At 40.1% G+C, this 22,584-nt stretch overlaps 1 protein-coding gene across 4 annotated transcripts in view; it reads left to right on the forward strand.

The window, feature by feature from the left end:
* Nucleotides 1–6,925: 6,925 nt before the first annotated feature.
* The window catches only part of TAFA2 (TAFA chemokine like family member 2), a 148,185-nt gene continuing 132,526 nt past the window's right edge, over nucleotides 6,926–22,584 (forward strand). For all 4 annotated transcript variants that reach the window (XR_016281236.1, XR_016281235.1, XR_016281234.1 and 1 more), the window contains exon 1: nucleotides 6,926–7,197. The gene's annotated coding sequence lies outside the window, so the exon portion shown is untranslated. The remainder of the gene's footprint in view (nucleotides 7,198–22,584) is intronic.

Genomic DNA, 22,584 nt, shown 5'->3' on the forward strand with positions numbered 1-22,584 from the left:
AGCCAATGGTCACAATGACCAAAACCACAAGGGAAAGACAAAGAGACATATACCATAAGACAGTCCAGAAGTCACAAATACAAATAAATCCACAAGCAGGAAGCACAAGCAGGGGCAATGAACAACAAAAAACCCAGAAGCTGCTGTGGGATTTATAACAATTTAGGAAATCAAATTCTGTATTATAATTCCGTATTATAAACAGATTAACATGCTAAAATGAGTTATCATCGTGCAAAAGCATTCCCAGGCATTAACACATAGTGACCATTATACTTGAATTGATACCTTCCAAAAGGCAGCAATAAGGTTATGTCAATCATTAGTCAATATAAAAAGTGATTAGGATTGAAAACCAGGGTGGATAACTGCATTCATATTTTCTTTTAGGTAAGACAAGATTTTTTGTTTTATTTCTGGAGAGGACATCCAGGTGAATTGTAATACTTCTTTCTGAAGTAATAGTTCTATATTTCAGTGTTGGAGAGAATATCTCATATCCTTTTCATTTCAATTGCTCTTCCATTTTCCTTATGAAAATGATTAAGGTGAGAATCTTGTCTACCATGACTATCTATTTTTGTTCCTTTGAAAAAATGTATCAAAACTCAAAATATAGAATGCACTGAGGTGAAATATTTTTAAAACAGAAACAGACTAGTACTCTTATTTTTTTTAAACAACCTGTTATTTTCTTTTCTGATTGAGGTGAGATTTACAGAGCAGTTCTCAGATGTGAATACTTGTTATAATCAATAGTTGCTGCATCATTCGTGTATGTTCTGTAGAAGGTTACACTAAGAAAGCAGCCCCCCCCTTTTTTTTCTCTCTCCAAAAAGCAGAAACTAAAAATTAGAAAAGAGACCAAAGACGCTTTTCCATGCTTTTTAATTTTTGTTTTGTAAAAACTGTCAAGGAAATGCAACATGGGACATGCAGTTATAGAAATAAAATATGTATGTGAAAGTCAGACTGACTAAGCATGAACAATTAAGAAATCACACAGGTGTAAAGGATGATATAATTTAGAAGTCTTGGGAGCCAAGGACAAAATTAAGGAATGTACATTGGTAACACCTGAGACTTGTTACATGTACAAGGTGATCAGATGATGTTCATGGGTTGGACTTGAGTATGGGATGAACAAAAGTCAACCAATCATTGTGAATATACACACCCACTGGGTGGTAATTGTCTAGTGGGTGGTAACAAACATTTGCTATAAAAACTGCCAGTTTTGCTAATGTAATTTGTAGGTAGTTGTGGAGTATTGGTAGAGTGTAGAGATATTGTGGATTGCTGGGCATATAGAGATAGTAACTGTATATAGTAGAATAAAGTAGATCTTTTATCTAAGACTACTGAGTTGTGTTGGTGTCTTGAGTGAAGATACAAGAACCAGCAGAATCCTGATGGTGTTTGGGGACATCTGAAGAAGAAGAGTGAGAAGGCTTGGAGAAGATTGTCAGGGTCTTCAGCCTATTCTCAGAAAACTCTGTTGCTTTGGGAGAAAGCATTAACCACTGGCCAAAGCTGGTCAGCTCAGCTTCAATAACAAGGTGGTGAGTTACAGCCTGAGGTGTAACTCCCATCATCCCTGACAAAAACTTGGGACAATAAACTGTTAACACTAATAAGGTCATTTGAACATACAAATTTAATTCACTTCTGTTCCCTTCCCTGTGAATTGTTGGCTCATATTGCTTTCACAGCATTGCCATCCAGTTCTGAACATTCTGATTCTCTTAAATTAGCAAGCGTTGAATTCACAGTTCCTTGTATGTAATGCAAGTGATGGAAACTCCCTTTTTCAGGGAGTATGACTTTGGGGAAGGAACAGGGCTTGGAGGATTGGCTTTTATAGGCTGGTTTAAGAATTTTGATGGGTCAGAGGTGGGTTGGATGCTCAAATCTGGCACCACTGTAAATTTTGTTTGACACTAGGTAGTTTTGCCCCCCCCCCCCCCTCCGGTTCTTAAAAGATGGCTTCTCCATGGAATTCAAAAAAGCAGCATTGCAATTTTGTCTGAAAGCTACCCAGGGTTTGGAAAGCAGTGGATCCTGGTTCTTTTTGGAAATGCATCCTCCTTTAGGTTCATGTTGGGCAGATGTCGAACAATCAGTCTTTCCCAAGGAGCTGTAAAGATGGTTAGAATAACCAAATCATAGAACTGAAAGAGACCTCAAGGTCATCCAGTCCAACCCCAACATACAGAAATGCACAATCAAAGCATCCCTGACAGATAGCCATCCAGCTTCTCTTTAAAAACCTCAAAAGAAGGGGATTCTACCACACTCTGAGTGCGTATCACTGTTAAACACCTCCCTCAGCCACCTCCACTCTTCCTCCTCTTCCTTCTACCCCCCCTTCTGCCAGGATCATGGCATTTTGTCCCATTGCCAAATATGAACGGAATCCTGGGGTAAAATGCCACAATCATGGCAAATCAATGCCACGGATAGAATCGATCCTGGCAATCAATGCCAGAGAGAGATTTGATCATGGCATTTCTAGGAAATAACCTGGTTCCCACACCAGGTTATTTTTTCAGTGTGAATGGACCCTGGAAGTTCTTCCTAATGTTGAGTGGAATCTCTTTTTCTGTAGTATGAATTCATTGCTCTGGATCCTACTCTCTGGAGCTGCAGAAAACAAGCTTGCTGCATCCTCAGTATGACATCCCTAATGGTGGTAACAACTGAGGCTACAACTTGGTAGCCTACAACTTGATAGCATCAGTGATAACATCTAGAGAGATGACAGACACAATGTGGGGAACTGCTGGTGCTACTGAATGATTCCCAGTCCTTTTCATTCATTCAGACATGAGCTTAGGCAGTGTATGTGTGTGTATATAATTTTGTTTTGTTTGTGCTTTGCATGAAAGGTAATAAGGTTGGCGAATGACAGTTGGAATGGCAGGTGATGGAATCAGTAAACATACTTAGAAAGAGGGTGGAGGAATGGATAAATGGAGGACTAGGACTGAGAGCACCAGTTAGTCAGGTTTAGGTTTTAATAAGTGGTATTTAAGAGTGCACTAGTTAGGAGTGAAGTGTGTGAAAGATTATGAAATTTGTTTTAAATGTAGTAAATAATTTGCTTCCTCATGCCCAACTTCTGTTAATAAAGGTTTTTTTTGCATTTATATGCTTTTTGTCTTTTGGGAACACTATATACTATAAAGCTTGGAATTAGACAAGGTGTCTGTGGTGGCAGCCATCACTAGAAAGTTCTAGCGGGGAATAGAAGTTGCATAATATCTCATGCAGGTACCTTGAGGGCATCTAGGAGGTTGCCATTGATGGTGGCCACAGAAGTAAGACAGGAGGTCCTTACATTGGTGGCAGAGATGGGGACTCTCAGTGATAACTGTTAAATTTGTGGAAGTCTTCATATTGGTTAGCAGTGGTTCAACTAGAACCTCACATCAGGTGGAAAAGCAGTGGGTTAAGTGGTAAACTCCTACAGTGTGCCATTTCAAATTGAAAGTATGAGCCAGTATCACTCAGGAGGACATTATAATCCAGGACATGTTGATGATTCTCCTTCATGCGTAATGAGCCAGGTGAGCAGCCAGCAGCAGGCAAGACTACAGATCTTACCGTGTGCCACAGCCTAATCCACTAGCCATTTTGGCTTGTGGCATGCATACAATGGCCACTGGTATTAATTTTGACATTTGACATAAAGATAAATGACATTACAACATTTCAGCTGCAAGCCTGCCACCCATGCTGCAGGACAGGAGTGTCCTTTCCCCCCACAGTATGTGTTGAGGAACCCCCTCCAAACAAATCTTACCAAGAAAACTGTAGAAGTGGAGTGTGGTAGAATGGTTTGAGCATTAGGATTCCAGCAGACTAGGATTCAAATCCCCACATGACATGGAAAGCCACTGGATGACTTTGAACAAATCACATTTTACAACGCTTACAGGAAGGCAATGGTAATGAGCAGCTCTGTAGTGGTGGGATAGCCTTTTCCTACACTGTATGTGGCAACTCCATTCCTGGAGAGCAAGAAAATGGCTCAAAATGCTAGACACCATGGGCTGCGCATCCCAAACAGCTAGGTTTTGGAGACCCATATATTTAGGATTGATCAAAAGTATACTGAACATTTCTGAAATGTAGTTATTATTGTTATACATTGTTTATTTGTTCAACGTTCCAATGTTTAAAAACAAAGCTTAAACAAAAACAAGGCTCAAAAGATGTGCCTAGCAGTTGGTATGATGGTATGAATGGTACTTGCTCCACAGAACATGCTGTAGAATATTCTCAATCCTGAGCAGTGTTTTCATAGCCAGTGTTCTGGGGATGGGGCAACTAAAAGGGTGGATGCAAGACATTTTGCTACCTCAAGCAAAAGTCTCTTCTTCACTTTCCCAAACTGGCAGCTGCATTGAGAGTGGCAAGGGGAAAGCAAGTTAGCTGAAACCTGTGGCACACTGATCTCGGGGTGCATCTACACTGTAGGGAAAAAAGCAGTTTGATACTACTTTAACTGGCATGGCACCATCCTACAGGATCCTGGGATTTAAAGTTTTGTGAGGCAACAGAACTCTTTGCCAGAGAAGGCTAATTCTTATTAGTTTTTTGTGGGTTTTTTGGGCTATGTGGCCATGTTCTAGAAGAGTGTCTTTCTGACGTGAAGATGCCAGCCACAGATGCTGGTGAAACATCAGGAAGAAACTCTTCTAGAACATGGCCACATAGCCCGAAAAACCCACAAAAAACCATGGATGCCGGCCATGAGAGCCTTTGACTTCTAATTGTTATTGTTGACTGCCTTCAAGTTGACCCCAACTCAGGAGCCCTCCGATCCTGCCCTGCTCTTAGGCCCTGCATACTCAGGCGCCTGAGCTCCCTGACTGAGCCTAGCATCTGGGATGCTGTCTTCCTCTCTACCGTCCTCCGCCTTTCCTGCATCATCTTTCCTAGTGAGTCATGCCTTCCCATGACTGGCCAAAGTATGGCAGCCTCATCTTGATCATCTTAGTTTCCAGGAAGATTTCCAGCTTGATCTGTTCAAGGACCCATTTGTTAGCCTTTTTGGCTGTCCATGGGATGCTGGATCCTCTTCTCCCGCCCCCAAATCAAACGAGGTGGTTTTCCTATCTGCTTTCTTCACTGTCCGGCCCTGACTTCCATTCGTGGTGATGGGGAATATAGTGGCTTGGACATTTCTAACTTTAGGGCTGGCTCTCTGTGGCTGATGTGTTTTTGATCACAGAAGGCTAAAGACCTTTACAAGCAACAAACTCCAACTCCCAGAATTCCATAGCCTTGAGCCAGAAAAAGATTGAAAAGGGGACCAAACCGGGTTATTTCCCCAGTGTGGATGCAACTTCTTCTTCTTCCCAGCCTTCCGGATCCCTCTTTGCTTAGCTCTGGGTCCTCTCCCAACGCTGGAGGGAGACAGAGGCCGGCTTTTGGAGGAGCAGCAGCCGCTTCCCTCCATTGCAGCAGCAGCAGCAGCAGCAGCCAGCCGGCGCTCTCGCTCCTCCAGCCGAAGAAGAAGAGCCCGAAGAAGAGGAAGAGGAGGAGGCGAGGCAGGAGCCAGGCAGGGAGGCAGGCAGGCAAGCTGAGCCTCCAAGTGGCCAAGAGGAGCCTCTCTTTCTCAGCGGAGCTGGGCTGCCTGCCGCCCCCCTGAATGGGCTTCTGGCTTCTCAAGGCAGGAGGAAAGCGGGCTCCTTCGCCCGGCGGAGAGGCGTCCAGGAGGCTGCAGCCGGGAAGCTCGGAGGCAGGCAGTGAGGAGGGCTCCCTCGAGGTCATGGCTGCCCTCTGGCTCCCTTCTGGGCTGGACAAGGAGCCCCCTCAAGGCACAGGGACCCCCGCCTCCTAGAGGGCCGCTCTCCGGCTGACTTTTCCCGCGCGGAGAGAAGGAAAGAAAGAAAGAAAGAAAGAAGGGAGAGAGAGAAGGAGAAGCAGCCCAGGCCAAGGAGCGGCTCTGGGGGCAGCAGCAGCCAGGGAAAGGAGACGCCCGCACCCCCTCGCCGCCGCTTTTGGGGGGCTTTTTTGGAGCCCCTTCTGTGAGGAGAGACCCAGAGGGCTTGGCTTCAACACCCCCCCCCCCAAACCCAGCCTTTGTCGGCCATTTCATCCCAAACCCGACGGAAGAGAGAGAGAGAGAGAGAGAGAGAGAGCCTGGCTGGACGGAGGAGGAGGAGGGCGCCTCCGGTCTCTTGCCCCTTCGCCTCTTTTTCTGAGGAAGGAAGAGAGAGAAACAGAGGGAAAAGGAAAGAGAGAAAAGAAAGGGAAGAAAAAGGAGGATGGAGGGGAGCCCCAAAGCCTCGCCGCCTCCAGCTGAAAAGAGGCGCCAACTCCGCGGCTGAGATGGAGTAACTGGGCGCCAGGAAAAAGGGGGACAACATCGAGACAGGGATTGACTGACTGATTGATTGGGTCCCTCTGCTCTTCCAAGGAAAGCCCTGCAAGGCTGGGAGGCTGGAACTTCTACCTGCGGGGAGTGCTGCTTCTTTTTCTTTCCGACGGATTAGAAATAAAGAGAAAGAGAGACCTTTCTTCTTTCTTTCTTTCTTTCTTTCTTTCTTTCTTCCTCTCCCCTCTTCCACCCCTCCCCCCATGTTTGGTCTGGCTGGGCTTTTGGGGAGCAGGTCCAGCACAGCCTCCTCCTGAACGCCTTCTCCAGGTTCATTCCCCGCCTGAGGAGGAGGCGAAGCAGAAACTTCTTCCCCAAGAAGGCAAAGGCATCGATCTCCAAATGCATCTGAGGGAGTGGACCCACGTCTAGGAAAGCGCCTGATGCCCCTTTCTTTCTTTCGGTCTCAAAGGGGCCACAAGACCTCTCGACATTATCATTATTATTATTATTATTATATCCAAATGCGTCTGAGGGAGTAGACTGAAGCCTCGAGGAAAGCTCCTGCTGCCCTTTCTTCCTTCCTTCCTTCCTTCCTTCCTTCCTTCCTTCCTTCCAGCCACTCTGGGAAGGGGCTCCCGATCCCTCTCTGTACTTCCCCCAAGAAGACTGCCTAAATCCATCTACCCCAATTGAAAGGTCTCCTCTGATCCCGAGGCGCCCTCCTTCCCCCTCCTTCCTTCCCCTCGATGCTCCTGGAGCCGGATTTGGGATTTGTGAGCGATGCGAGTCCGGTGAGGCTGGAGTTTCCCTCCGGGACCCCAAGGAGGATCGCTGGGCGGCGGTTCCTTGAGGGAGCGGGGCTGCAGGTAAGGGCCCCCCGAGGGCTTCGCGGAGGCTGCCTTCCTCGGCCAAGGCTTTGCTTTCGGGGGGAAGGTTGGAGGCGCCTTCCTTCTAGCCCCCAGCAGCCCTCCTCGCCTTTCCCCAGGGCAGAGAGCTCCCTCCATTCGGGCTCAAGAGGCCCCTTCCTTGGGGGGGACGGGAGGCTTCCCCCAGACTCTTCTTCTCAATTCAGGCTATTACTTTATTCCGGATTTGTAAAGCCGGGGTTACACCCCGTGTCAAGCTCTCGTGCAATATCACATCATCCAGGGCGTGCGTGCATGCAGAGCTATATCTATATCCATGTATACATAGTACTGTATATGCAGGGCATTTATACATGGAGATCTGTATCTACATCTATATCCATATGCATATATATATATATATATATATATATATGTCATCCAGGGCATGCATGCTGATCTATATCTATATCCATATGCATATGAATGTATGCATTCATATATATATATATATATATATATATTTTTTTTTTTCCCCAGGGCATTCATGCATGCAGATCCATACCCATATCCATATGAATGTATGCATGCATATAAGCCTATCTATCTTTCTATCTATCTTTCATCAGGGCATGCATATATGCAGATTTATATCATATGCATATGAATATATATATATATATATATATATATATATATATAAAATCCAGGGCATGCATGCATGCAGATCTATATCTATATCCATATGATTGTGTGCATACACACACACACACACACACACACATATATATCATCCAGGGCATGCATATATGCAGGTCTATATCTATATCCATATGCATATGAATGTATGCATGCATATGTATATATATATATATATAACCCAGGGCATACATACATGCAGATCTATATCTATATGCATGCATGCACGCATATTATATATGTATATATATATATATATATATATATGCACATGCATGCATATGGATATAGAGATCTAGATCTAGATCTGGATGTATGTCTGCCCTGGGGATGTGGGTCTGCCTGGGCGTTTGACAAGGGCTATCTATGATTTGGGCGAAGAAGAGCCCAGTTCATCCACTCTTTGGTTTATTCCTCTTCTTCTCCTGGGTGAAATAAGGAAGGGATGAAGCTTTGCCAGAGATGGAGGGAGAGAGAAGTTCTAGAGGAACCGGGCTTCAGTAGTTCAGGGTATAACCAAGACCAGTTCATATTCACTAGTGCTTTTCTTGAACACTATGGAACCTGAGGGGGTGACAAGAGCCCATGTTCCCCATTCCAGGGGAGTGGATGGTTGAAAAGAACTTTGTAGTCCTCAGTTTTTTGGGGGTTTTATGTGTGTGTTGTGAATTGGGAAATTTCATTCTGGGTCACTTAAGAAAGACAGCCAGGGTGTTGTTGAGGTGCACCTGGATGTTTGTTCTTGAAAGGGTTCCTTTCCCCCTTCAGGAGAGACACCAGTAAAGCTAGTGGTGATACACAGCCTGCGCTCCCCATCTGTACCCCATTTCCAGAGGATTTCTACTTGTTTGCCAAGCTGTTTTTTTAAAAAAATGACCGTATTTGTAGGAATGTATTGAGAATTGAGGAACATCTGTTTTCCAAAAGCTCTGTGGTGACCTGGCTGGAGTGTGATTAGACTGGCTAAAAAGAAGCCCCTCTCAAGTTTCTATTTTAAGTAGCAGCAATGTCCAGAAATATTAGTCGTGTCTTTAAAATGGAATATTGGCATTTTCTCTAAATAAGAAGGCGGCTTGGTTATCCGTGTGACACTAGATTTGTATTAACTTGCCCCCTTCGTGATCTAGTGTGGATCAATGGGATGTGTCAAGCCTCTTCGTTGAAATCCTGACACTCTGCTTCTTCTTATTATTGTAATCCTCTCTCTGGCCCCCTCCCAGCAGATCTGCAGGAGGAGATGCAGGGCCATCTCAGAGAGACTAGTATTGATTTCTTTTCCTAACTCCTTTCATAAAGGGCAAGGCTGGAAACTTCCAATATCCTGTGATTTTTTAAAATTTGATTTGGAGACTTGTCATTTTATTGTATAACCTGGGGGAAAAGTTCAAGAGTGTCAAAATTGTTTTACAAACCTGTGGGGTGGGGTGGGGTGGGAGAAAGAGCTTTTATAAAGTCTGGGGTTTATGACTTCTTTTATTTCTGTGTAAATACAGTACTCTTCAAAGTTGTGCCTTATAAAATCCATGCCCCTTCTCTTACACATCTGTGTTGCTTCCTCCCGTTTACTATACATGAGATGAATGCGGATATCCTTTATGCCTGAGTTACCATTCTGTATTCAAGAGTGAGAGCTTCTCTGTATCAGTGCCTTCCTTTTCAGAGACCTTCACCAAAGTAAGAGTTGTGAAACACCTGCTTCATTTCATATATAGCATAGCTATGGACACTACTAATGGAAATCATAGGGCAGCTATTTTCAGTACACTAAGAGCCAGTGTGGTGCAATGGTTTGAGTTTTGGATGCCAACTCTGGATGTCAGGATTCAAATCCCCACTTGGCCATGGAATCTCCCTGGGTGACCTTGGGCAAGTCATCGGACATTATTAGACAAGGGAAATGGGAAGTATAATCCAATGGCAATCCAAACGCAATCATGGGGTTTCACGTTATTGCATGAGAGGTGATCACATGCAATTTTGGGCAACGGCAAGTTATTTTCAGGCAATGGGAAATCAGTTCGAACACAATTCGAATTCACATAAATTCGCTGAACTAGTGAATTCACGTAAATGTGTTCTGGCCCCACTTTCTTTTCATTCGAAATTAAGAGAAATTCCTCCTGTGTGATAAACTCCACAGCCTCTCAAACTCAGAGGAAGGCAAAGGCAAAACCTGCTCTGAACAAATCTTGTCAAGAAAATCCCATAATAGGTTTTCCTTAGGGTTGCCATAAGTCGGAAATGACTAGAAGGCACATAACAACACAGAGATGCATAGTTAGTTGTCTTGCTTTCTCTTTTGTGTATATATTGCCCATCCTTTGTTACAGTTTAAAACTGCTTGGAGCACTTTTGTCTGAGTTCAGCATGTAGTTGCAAGACTCAGCTCCCTACAATTAACACAACACTGAAAAAACCCCAAAAACCCCTTCCTATAAACCTGATAATAATTGGTAAATACTTCTTTCCCTGACTCCTTATTTGCCTTGATGTATGCATCAGTCACAACCAGGCAAGCTGGAAAAGTATTCCAGGGTCTTAAGATCTTGCAGCATAAGGTTCATTTAAATGACCTGGGCTCGCACTTTTATCAATTGGCTTTGGACACTGATATTTGAAATGTGATCAGCTTTGAAAACTGCTTTGTTAGTCAATACAAACTAAACCAAAACATCATATGCTGGCACCAAAATTTCCCGCATTGTTATTTGGAATTAAGGGATTTCAACAGAGCATATTTTCATGTTTATATATTAACTACCAGAATATTTTTGGAGCATCAGAATAAACTAACAAGACTGCCATACCCTAGTCAAGTAAGCAACAGTCTTTGTTTTAAAAAAAAATACAGATATTTACACTTCTTTACATGCACAGCTATCTATTTTGCAGCTATCTGTTTGCAGAGTAACAGCTTAGAGAATGTAAAGCTTTCGTTCTTGTTGCAAAGATGAGTGATGTTCAAATACATATTAGTAGTTTTTCTTCATAGTAAATTGCTTGATTTCTAAACTTAACATTTTGCAGTTGTGTGCATGTCAACTATCTCTGTATCAAGCTGAGTTCCTAACTAAATCCTTATTAGAACTGGATTGCAAGTCACAAAGTAGTAGTACAGTATTCTGTACAGTTGTGTGAGTGAACACAGGGTGGTTGCTGGAAAATATGACTGATATGATGATATCTATCTGAAAGTACTATATTTAGATTCCTTTCACAGCATAACCACCAAGAAGTTCCTCTGCTCCAGCCCCAATAAAATGAATGGGAATTATGCAAGAACATCTCATAGACTGTGGGTGTGATACATTTAATCTGAGGTGTGGTGTATTGTTCATGTTTCATCTGAAAAATATGGGATTTTAGCAGTATATCAAGGAAGACAAAGTCCAGCAGATAGGTGGCTGGTGTTGCAAATTACAAGGGCAGATACAGATAAGTACTGCATTAGAGATCCACTTGATTTATTCAAAAGCAGTCTGGATTGGGAAGATTCATTTAATCTCATGAAGGTTTATGTTCATAAAGAATTTGCTCCAGGCTGCATGGCTCTCATTAATAGCTGAAAAAATTATAATTTAATCATACTTGGATCTGAAACTGCCTTATATTTAGTGAATACAGTGGTCTATCTTAGTATTGTCCAGCCTGGTGGTCAGCTGATTGTTTTCATGGAATCACTGAAGTTCATGGAAAACCACTTGTCTAGGAACTGCTATCTGTTTCTTATGGAGCACTTTTGGAAAAAAAAAGTGTCTAAATTCAAAACTATATACATTGTCATCCCCCACCACAATATTTGACTACCATAATGTCATCTATATTTAATACTATGAATTTGTCCAGGTATTTTGAAAGGATAACATCAGCTAGAGATCATATTGTTCTCGGTAGATACTGTGATCTCCTCATTTCTGGTAATCATAAAGATAAACAGAACACCTTAACACGAAAGAGAAGAAACTGAGTCATTCACTATTAATGTACAGGCATCCAGTTGTTTAGAAACCTATTTCAAGCAAAAGGACTGTTAATAAATGAAACTGGTGTTCACATTAACACCAACATTTTATTGAAATACTAAATTGGAAAACATTTCATTATCTGCTTGGAAGTAAACTCCTTTGGATTCAATGCGACTTACTTTCAGGTAAGTGTGTGAGATCAGAGCCAGATGATTGCTTGTTCACTGAGATTTTAAACAGAAATAGAAAAGTTTATTGAGCAACAAGTCATAGAATCATAGAGCTGGAAGATACCACAAGGGCCATCCAGTCCAACCTCCTGCCATGCAGGAACTCCATCTAGCCTCTGATTAAAGACCTCCAAGGAAGGAGACTCCGTTACACTCTGAGTGTTACACTGTCAAACGGCTCTTACTTACTGTGAAGTTCTCCTAATGTTGAGGTGGAATCTCTTTTCCTGTAACTTGCATCCATTGTTCTGGGCCCTATTCTCTATATCTTCAGATGTAGAACAGACTATTTCTTCTAATGTAAATGAGTAAATAGTGGAAATAGTGTATCTTCCGAAAATTCCAGCATTATGTTATGTGCATCTGATACAAGTGTAGCATCCGCTGAAGAATGGAGGGAGAAAAAAGAAAAAAAGGAAGTGTGCATGTGTGAAAGAATACCTAATTTAAGAATCAAAAAGTTTGCTTCTTGTATATCTTCTCTAATTTAAATGTAATCTAAAAGTACAAAGCTGTATTTTCATGCACAGTTGTTTGAAATAGTTTGTTCAACACAGCATTACTTTGATAATGCATATCTTTCAGTGAAACAACTCCTGAGTTCCTTTTGAATAGAACAAAATGGTGTAGCAAATAAGATGCTACGAAACTACAGGATAGTCAGCCTGATCTCAATACCAATAAAAATATTAGAACAGATTATACAGGAATCTGTTTGCAAATATCTTGATGACAATTCAGTGATATGTAGCAGCCAACATGGGTTTGTCAAGAACAACTCCTGTCAATTTTAAAATAATAATAATAATAAAATATGTATTTGTATCCCTCCTCTCCTTAGTGGAGGATCGAGGTGGGCAACAGCAAATTTACCTTATATCTTTATTTTTAATTATGTCGCTAGTTTAGTAGACGGTGGAAATTTTCTATATACAGTAGATGTCATTTATCTGGATTTCAGCAAAGCATTTGATAAGGCCCCTCATAATATTTTGATTAGCAAACTGACTAAATTTGGAATAGGTGGAAGCACCATTAGATTGCTCCATAACTGGTTGGAAAACAGTGCTCATAGGGTTATCATCAATTACTCTTCTTCAGATTGGAAGGACATCTCAGGTGGAGTGGGGCAGGGTTCTCTCCAGGAGCTGACACTCTTCAGCTAGCCCTGGGGAAAGTGCACCATGCCTCTAAGCTGGAGAGAAGCCAACTGGTGTGTAATTGCTGGTCTGGCTTTTATCCCGCTTAAGGGTGTGGCACATCTAAACACCATGCCTCCAAGCCAGCCCCACACAGGCTCAAATGGGCTTTCTGTTAAGCCCCATAGACAAGTTAGAGCAGGTTCAGAGAAGAGCAATGTGTATGGTAACAGGTATGGAGAACAAAACATATACGGAGAGGTTGAAGGAGCTAGGCATGTTAAGCTTGGTGAAAAGAAGACTAAGGGGTTATATGATTGCACTCTTCAAATACCTCAAGGGCTGCCACAAAGAGAAGGGTGATGGCTTGTTCTCTGCTGCCTCAGAGGATAGAACTAGGTCTAATAGTTTTCAGTTACAGTAGGGTAAATTTTGACTAAACATTAGAAGGAACTTCTTGATAGTGAGAGCTGTTTGGCCATAGAACCAGTTTCCCTGAGAGGTGGAGGAAACTTCTCTGGACATATTCAAATATAGGCTGGACAGCTACTTGCTGTTGATGCTCTATAAGAAGATTCTGCATTGAGCAGGGGGTTCGACCTGATAGCTGTAGTGAGCTTCTTCTAGCTCTATGATTCTGTGATTCTATGGCATAGTTAAAATGCCTTGTAAAAATAATCCTTGGAATAAAATATATATAAACACAATTTCTTAATGTTGCTATTCCTGTTTCGGTCCTAACCAAACTAACTATAGAGTGCAAGCTTCACTGGGTTTTTATTCTTTGTATACATTAACAGTTAGTGTTATTCAGTGATGATTATATTTCAAAAATAATACAAGTGCAGTACAAATATTAACAAGCTTAGAAAAGTGAAGGCCAGTCAGTATTCTTGTAAAATGAATTAAGGATTATGGGGCAGTAAATAGTATATTGTCAAATAAATTTTTTTGTTTAAGCATTATGATCAATTTATGACTGCAGACAATATGGTATGAAACATTTAAAAAATACCCCAAAATTTACAGAAATAGATGTTTCAAGAAATATATAAGGCATGCTTGCAATATATAGAGAATATAAGCATATTTTGAGAAAACAATATATTAATAAGCAAGACCATTATTGTCTGATAATCTGGTGACAGATGAGATCACTCATACTCTAGCGTCTAGCCATCTTTTTGAAGATTGACTCAGCTGACGGTAGATATAGCATACAGTAATTTTTCTGCTCTAATTTTGCAGTTAACAGTCTCCATCCCAACTTCTGATAAAAAGCAATGTACTGACAGTGGCTTATAAAGAGGGAGTGCAAAATAATCATGTCAGCCCCAAGTACTCATCTAGGACTGTAGTGTAAAGCATTTCACTCTCACAATAAGAGATTTCAATCAGGTTTTATGCTATTTCTTTCATACAGTGTATTTGAAAAAATACTTTACTGAGAGAGGGAGAGATAGATGAAATAACAAGATACTGCTTTGCTTCGTTGGGTGGATTGTACGTAGTGTATGTGACTAAAATGGAGACAAGCAGACAAGAAAGTATTGCACTCACTGCAACTGTAGCTTGAGATGAAATATAACATTGTATGTAGAAATTTTTTATGGAATTGGTTCTCTGGATCTTGTAAAAGGGGAAGATCTTTTGCATGACAATCGTGACTATTCATAGAAGGAAATTTTTTTAGAGTGCATGTTTTCATCCGCATTGAAGTACAAACCTAATTATGTATATATGTCTGAGGGGAAGATTCAGATCTATGGTTTTCAAACTGTACTAATTCTCTGTTAAAAACAGAAGAAAAGTAACAGTCAACCTAAATGTCAGCCTCTTACTCCTAATGGCTATATAATCTTGGACAAACATTGAAATCAGAAACATTGAGAAAGGTGAATCAGAGCAAGTAAAACTTGTTTTGAACTGGATCATTTTGGTGCAAGTTATTAAATAAATACAGTAACTGGAAATAACTGGTCAAATGTATGTATTCTGTAAATTGGCAAATGTTTGGGAGAATACAGTGGGACTTAAATATTTGTGGGGCAGGAAAATTAAGAATGGCAGATGTTTCCAGGACTAAAAGGGCCAAAAATTTTATTGTTTGTCACCTTTTGGTTATAGCTGTATAATTAATATTTGACCAGAGGACATCTTTAGCTGGGTTATGGTTTTGGAAGAATCATTCAACAGCTGCCTGCTAAAGAACATAGTCTCTGTTTCAATGAAATGCATAGCAGTGTTCAGGAGTTAGAGGCAGTTCTTGCTGAACTAACCAAAGTTTTGTTCTAGCATAGTACACTGGCCATGTGTTTAAAACATTATAATAGTGCATCAAAGCAAACTTTTTTTACAATTCAAAGTGTTTGTATCCTACCCACTCAAGAAAATTCTTAAAGTGGTATATAAAAATTTAAGCCCAATAACAAACTGTCAAAAAATCAAAACAAACCCCCTAGATATTAAAAATAAAGCAGAGCCACAGCTCCCAGTACATCTGAAGTTCAGTGTCAACAAATTCATCTCACAAGACTATTTGCTTGGTACCTAGGTGACAGCAAAGTGTGCACCTGCAAGAGCAACTGGGAAGGGAATTCTGTAAATGAGGCCCTGTTGGGTTTTAAAGCTTCTATCCCACCACTAGGGTCACTAGATGTGGGTTTTCCACCCTTTATGTGAGGGTTCCATCTTTTCTTTCACCACTGTATACAAAGAATGTGGGGGATTCCACTCAGACTATCACACCTGTGCCACCAACCATGGAAATTCCTCTCTGGCAGTCCCACTGTAGCCAAATGTGGGAGTCTTTATTCTTAATGCATCAAATGTGAAGCCTTCCATAGTGTTCACTGCAAGCAGATTGAGTTCTCTGTCACGAAGTACAGAGATGACTTTATATGAACTCTTTGCATTGTACATTTCTTGTTATTTGCTGTGTAGTCAGGATTGACTTATGTCAGACATATGAAGGACAGAATTCCAAGAACCCTAGTTATTAACAGCCCCACTGAAGAATCAGATGTGAAAACCTGATGTCTAAAATTTTTCAGATGACAGAGGAATTGTTACTCACTGGTGTAATGGAATGTACTAATATGACCATATGCTCTTGGAATGTTGGGAAAGTGTAGTGTCCTCAAAACATTGCCTTGATGGGGGAAATATGTGTCACATATTGGGCAAGAAGCTATGCCACCCTAGGAACATACGACATCTCACTGAGAGTTCCTCTGAAGTTTTCAGCAGACATTGCCTATTCTTTTGCAGTGATAAATGTTGGAAAGTTGCTTAAAAACAACTTATTATCAACTTCAAGAATTTTCTTACTTGTTTGGAATCATAGGATAAAATAAATGCTTCACCTACTTTTCTTTTTTAAAATAGGGAATTTAAGCAAAATCCTGAAAAATTTCTAGTATTTGATAGAGCAGCTGGAAAGACACTAAATTTCAAATATCAAACCTTGATTTTCCATTTTTTATAAGGGACACCATTTTTCTATGCCATTATATTTAATGGGACTTGAGCATCCACGGATTTTGTTATCTACGGAGGATCTTGGAACTAAACCCCAGCATATAACAAGGTTCCACTGTTCAGTGGGTGCTTGTTATCTGCTGGGGTTTGGTTCCAGGATGAATGACCGAATGAAATATTTCTCTCCTTTGGATACCAAAATCTATGCATGCTCATGTCCCATTACCAATAGCAAAAGCAAATACATTTCTATATTCCTTACCGATCTACTAAGCAGTTTACAAAGTGTAAGCTAATATCCCCCAACAAGCGGGGTACTCATTTTGCCAACCTATAGAAGGATGCCAGGCTGACCTGACCCAGAGCCCCTGGCTGGTATTGAACTCACAGTCTTGATTTATGGAGCCCTGGGGCACAGTGGTTGAATGGCTGTACTGCAGCCACTCACATCCTTCTGGTTTGTGAGTGAGTGGCTGCAGTACAGCCATTTAACCATTGTGCGACCAGGGCTCCATAAATACAATGACAGAAAAATGGTGTACCTTATATAAAATAGAAAATCAAGGTTTGCTATTTGGAATTTATACTTTTGTTCAATCTTTTAAAAATGTGGATGCTTGAATCCATGGATAAAGAATCCATGGATAAGGAGGGCTGACTGTACTATTGCTATTGCTATATTTAATACTGTGTTACAAAAAAAATCTTACAGAGATTATATTGACTAATTTGTACATGTTGCTTTTAGGGTTGGCATGTATGTCAGTAAAGAATCATATCTATTAATGCTTAGCTTTTTGACTTTTATTTTTACTTGCTTCTCTGTAAAGTCAAAGTTTTCAATTCTCCTTCAATTTTAGCCCTGAAGGGGATGAAAGAAGCAGAAAACCTGCTCAGATGGCCTAAATCTGTCAAGAGGAAAGGATTTTTAGACCAGTGCAAAAGCATATGAGGCTCTCCATAAATGTCTCCCTGTGAATTCTGTATGGATAAAGCTGTGTAAATTTGGACAGAATGATACTGGCTCAGAAAGGAGATGAAGAACTATTCTTTAGCCTTTTCTCCTTTTGCAAGCTTTGTAGCAGTAATTCATGCTACTGTTGCTCTCCAGATGCTAGGCATTGTGAAAACTGCAGAATTATGTACAACGCTCTATATTTACCATCATTTCCTTTAACCTTAAGATGACCATATTTTCCCCACATACTTTAACAGTCCAAATTGGTTTGTGTTTGAATGAATAAATTTGCCATTAAAATATTAGTAACAGTAGCAGCAATTTTCTCAGCAGCATATAATGTTATTATTATTATTTTAAAAAAGAGAGCCTTTAATCTGTAAAAGGTCTTAAGGTTTTGGAAAAAGTAAGCTAAGCACATTAGCATTTTAGAGGAAGTTAGTGGGATACAGATGTAATACATTTTCACATATTTTCCCTCTTTGGTGAGATGCTTGTCTTGCTGAGACGCTATATTGAAAAAAATGCCAACTGTTGAGAGATATTATTATTATTATTTTTTGCCTCTGTGTGACAGTCAGTTATAAAGTTTACTAGATAGCTCCTAAGGGTTATGTGATTAACTTTCAGTGTAGAATTCCTCAAAGGATGGCAGTGAGAACGCATTTGTAAACACTGTGAAGAACAGCAGTGCATCATCATGAAAAATATTTGATGGATTAAAGATTCTAAAATAGATTATTAAAGTCAATGCATGCTAATACTGTTATATCAATACTGCATATCTATAGCATTGTCAATATTATCATCATACTACACTGCATAATTTAATAAATTATGCACTTATTTGATATAGTGTGTCAATATTTTTATGTCCTCTGTGCTACATTGGCAATTAACAGTACAACCCCATCGTGTTTATTTAGAAGCAAGTCCCTCTGTGCTGAGCAAGGCTTACTTCCAGATAAGAATCCACAACAAATTGAATAGAAGTCCTGTGAGCTGCATGTGCTCCCACTACCTTTAACATTCTTTAAGAATAAACTAAAGCTTTGTTAAGACTTGAAATACTGCTACACTTTCTAGAGGGCATGGCTAGCAATTTTGTCATGTCTTTTCCCCCCAACTCCTGCGATGTTTTAGCCCTAGGGAAAGACTTCCCTATCCAAAAAGGAGTTTCTTGCAGTTTATTTCCTCTTTTGGAAAAAAGATTCTCCATTGCTCCTAGGGCCCATAGAAGGTGCAGAGGAGCTTTTGGGGTCATAGAATCTGTATTTTAATATATATATATATATATATATATATATATATATATATATATATATATATAATAAAATCGAGACATAGCAGTACCTTTCAAGGACCAGTGAGATGTTTGTGCAGTCCCTAGAACTCTAGTCTATGATATTGTTCCCTAAATAGAAAAAGTATCTTTTGCTTCTGGCTATTGTTCTGTCTGTTTGAGATTAAAAACATGTTACTTTCTATCACTGAGTGTAATGTGTGATTATATCTACATTCATTCTTGTGACTGGCTATATGTAAAATAGGAGCTGTTCCTGCTGGCTGATATTACTCTTGTAGTCCCTCTCCTTCTGGTAAATAAGAAAAGATGACAGCAGGTGAGAGTAGAAACTGATGCTCCATGATGATTTGATTCCTATCTGGGACGCCAGGGATGCTGGGTGTGTCTGTCATTTATATTTTCTAGTTGTGTGTTTTTCTATCTCCTGTTTCACTATTTCAGCTGGGCACACAGTAGATAAAGTTTGTTTAGTGGCAGCAGATCTTTGGTACTGATGAGTATAGCATTTGTTTTGCCTTCTGTGATAATCAAAGCGAGTATGTATACAGAAAGGGAAAGAGCCTAAATACTCTAATGATACCAGATCCTGTCTCATCTTGGAAACTAAACTAGCTCAGCCCACGTTATTACTTTGATGAGAAACCGCCAATGAATATCAAATGCTCTGTGCTATATTTCAGAAGAAGGAAGTGGCAAAACTACCTTTAAGTATTATTTTCTTATGAAAGTGCTCCGAATTTCATGGGAACTCCATAATGGGAGCTCTGTTAGCACATTGAATGGGACATGGCAACAAAGCACCATTCAGGTCACTGTTAAACATGATAGGGTCTGCAATGGGGGCATTAGTGTGTTGAGCTGACGTGCATGTACATGTCTTCATCCTCATTTTAGCACTACATACAGTCAGGTGAATGTATCATCAAACCTTGGAAGATTGGCATGCACATTGATAGGACTTGCCCCAGTGCATTTTTTTTTTTAAAAAAACATACCAATTTGGGTTAACCATATGCCCATGTTTGAAGCATCCAGTCCCATTTTCAGTCAGTAGGTGGCAAGTCTCCCTAGATAGTGCTTTGGTTTGGAGTTGATACACTTTGAAAACAGGGGAGCAATTTTACAAGCAGAATTACAAGGTTGTTACTCTCCTTTGATTAGAGCAGCTCCCTTGTGGGCATGACATAGACAGACTATAGGACTGTAAGTATGCATCATGACAGGAATTATATAGGAAACTATGGTTGCTAGTGGTTGTGGCTCACTCACAGTGTGTTTTGTTTTAACAACTGTGTACTTTTATTCAAGGCTGGTATATCAGCTAAGGGATATTCTAACTTGTATGAAACTGGGTAATATCTTATGATGTCATATATGTAATTTATGTATTTTGGGAACTTCTTTGCACAAACTTTGGGATAAAATAAAGTATTTCTGCCAAAAGAATGCCACGAACACAGGAAGTAAGATGAAAGAAGACTTTTCTGGCTTTTAACTTCAGAAAGTCTGAACAGTTTGTATGTCTGTTTTTGCTGTAACATTATTTGCAGGATTCTTGAGCTAGCAGAACATCAATATGTAAATAATTAGATGCAGAATGCTTAGTGAGTATTGAATAATGCTGTTTTCTAATTTTTTGATTAATGATGAAACATATAAAAACATTAATTATGGTTGTAGGAATTCAAATGACCACTTTGTGAATAATAGCTTGATTAACTTCTTTTGCAACAAATAATCTCAATGAATACCTTTTCTCAATCCACAAATATAACAAAATATCTTTAGAAGCCAAAATGAAAGTCTGAAGCTGAATGTGTGGGATTATACACTTGGCCCACCCCATATGTGGGCTTCCCATACGTGGACTTGAGGTCATGCAGATGGGAAGCCCCATTTAGGTGAATGGTGCATGTGCCCATGGCGTGCGCACTGTGGCACACACAGGAGTGCACCCAATTAATCTAAATGGGGTTTGAGCATGCATGGAATTTGCTTTACGTGGGGGAATCTGGAACGGATCCCCCATGTAAAGCAAGAGTCCACTGAATAATATAATATACGTGTATGCTTGTGTATGTGCCTCAAAGTCGCCTGTTGACTTATGGTGATCCCATGAATTCAGAGATGATGGTGCCAGTTCCTTTCTCTAAAATATAGCCTACAGCACCTGGTATTTGTTGACAGTCTCCCATGGAGTTACTATCCAAGGCTGATCCTGTTTATCTTCCAAGTTCAGATGAGACTTAATGCCTTTAGAGTATTTAGAATAGGGGGTTAAAATGTTCTGCTACTGATTTTTAGGTATTGTGATTTCTAATGTCAGATTTGTGTCCATTTTTCCAGTTCAATAGAGACTATCCAATGTAGAGTATAGAGGGGCATTGCTAGCATAGGTTGGCAGATGTAAAGCTGCAGGAAAAGCAAGTAAATGCACCTCTGATTTTGTGGGTGATGTTATTGGCTCCTGTAATATTGTTCTCAGAGTAGATGTCAGGACAGAATTGCTATCTGGATTTGTGGCATGGTTTTGTTCCTGTATTACCAACCGATATGGATCCTATTATAAGGAATTAGTCATCTAGGTTTTGGAGGCAGTCTGTAGGCCAATAAAGGCTTGCCTAACTGGTTTGCATTTGAAAAGAACTTTAGCAGAGTGAAGGCTGTTCAAGGAACCACAGAAAGCAACCAGATGGCTATGGGAGAAGAGAACAAATAGGTTTTTGTAGCACTGACTTTTCACACAGATAAAGCACTAAAGGTAAGGAATTTGCTGCAAAATATAACAGAAATCCAAGAAAACAGGGATCCAGTATAAAAACCTCAAAACTTGAGAGAAAATCTCAAGAATGAAACCTGAGTTTTGCAAAGGCATTCTGAATACTGAAGAAAAAAATTGATGATATATTCTAATAAGGGAGTTGTGTAGTATTTGGAGAGCTGGTTTTAATCTTAAATGAAGCAGAAGCAAATCTGGATCATGTCAAAGCAATTTTATAAAAACATTGATAAGGCAGAGGAAGGAACAGGAAAAAATAGCAGAAATTAGAAAACTGAAAATATTGTCTGCTTTCCTAATTAATAATTATATTTGAGTTGACTTAAGTTCAAAGGGTTTTTATCCAACCATCTACATAAATCTAAAAATATACATCACTCACCTATATGTTAGACCCATGTTCCAACAGGTACTGAAACATTTATATGTCAGTGTACACAGTCTTTAAGTCTGCTGAGGCCTATTTTCATGCTAGTGTTAGTGAATAATGATACCATATGAGGTGTTAGTGAATAATGATATGATAGAAAATGCTTTTTAGGAATTTAAACAGTGTTATATTCTATCTATCTATCTATCTATCTATCTATCTATCTATCTATCTCAAACTGTATTAAGTTGTAGTGTGCATAAAAAGTAAACACTACTACATGCATCTCTAATTTAACCGGAACTCCATGTCGGTGATAACTTTTGATGAATCAGTATTGCAGTTTTACCATTATTAAATTAGTTCATTTGCCTTTCAATTACCACAATGAGAGGCTTTAGCTACATATTTTGTGGGGTGACTGTATACACATTTTGTTTTTTGTATTCATTGCTCACATTCAACTTGCTGAAGAATTTTCC

The sequence above is a fragment of the Sceloporus occidentalis genome, unplaced genomic scaffold, assembly GCF_023333645.1.
Source record: "Sceloporus occidentalis isolate IW3139 unplaced genomic scaffold, rSceOcc1.0.p SCAF_5, whole genome shotgun sequence".
In the NCBI taxonomy this organism is placed as follows: domain Eukaryota; kingdom Metazoa; phylum Chordata; class Lepidosauria; order Squamata; family Phrynosomatidae; genus Sceloporus; species Sceloporus occidentalis.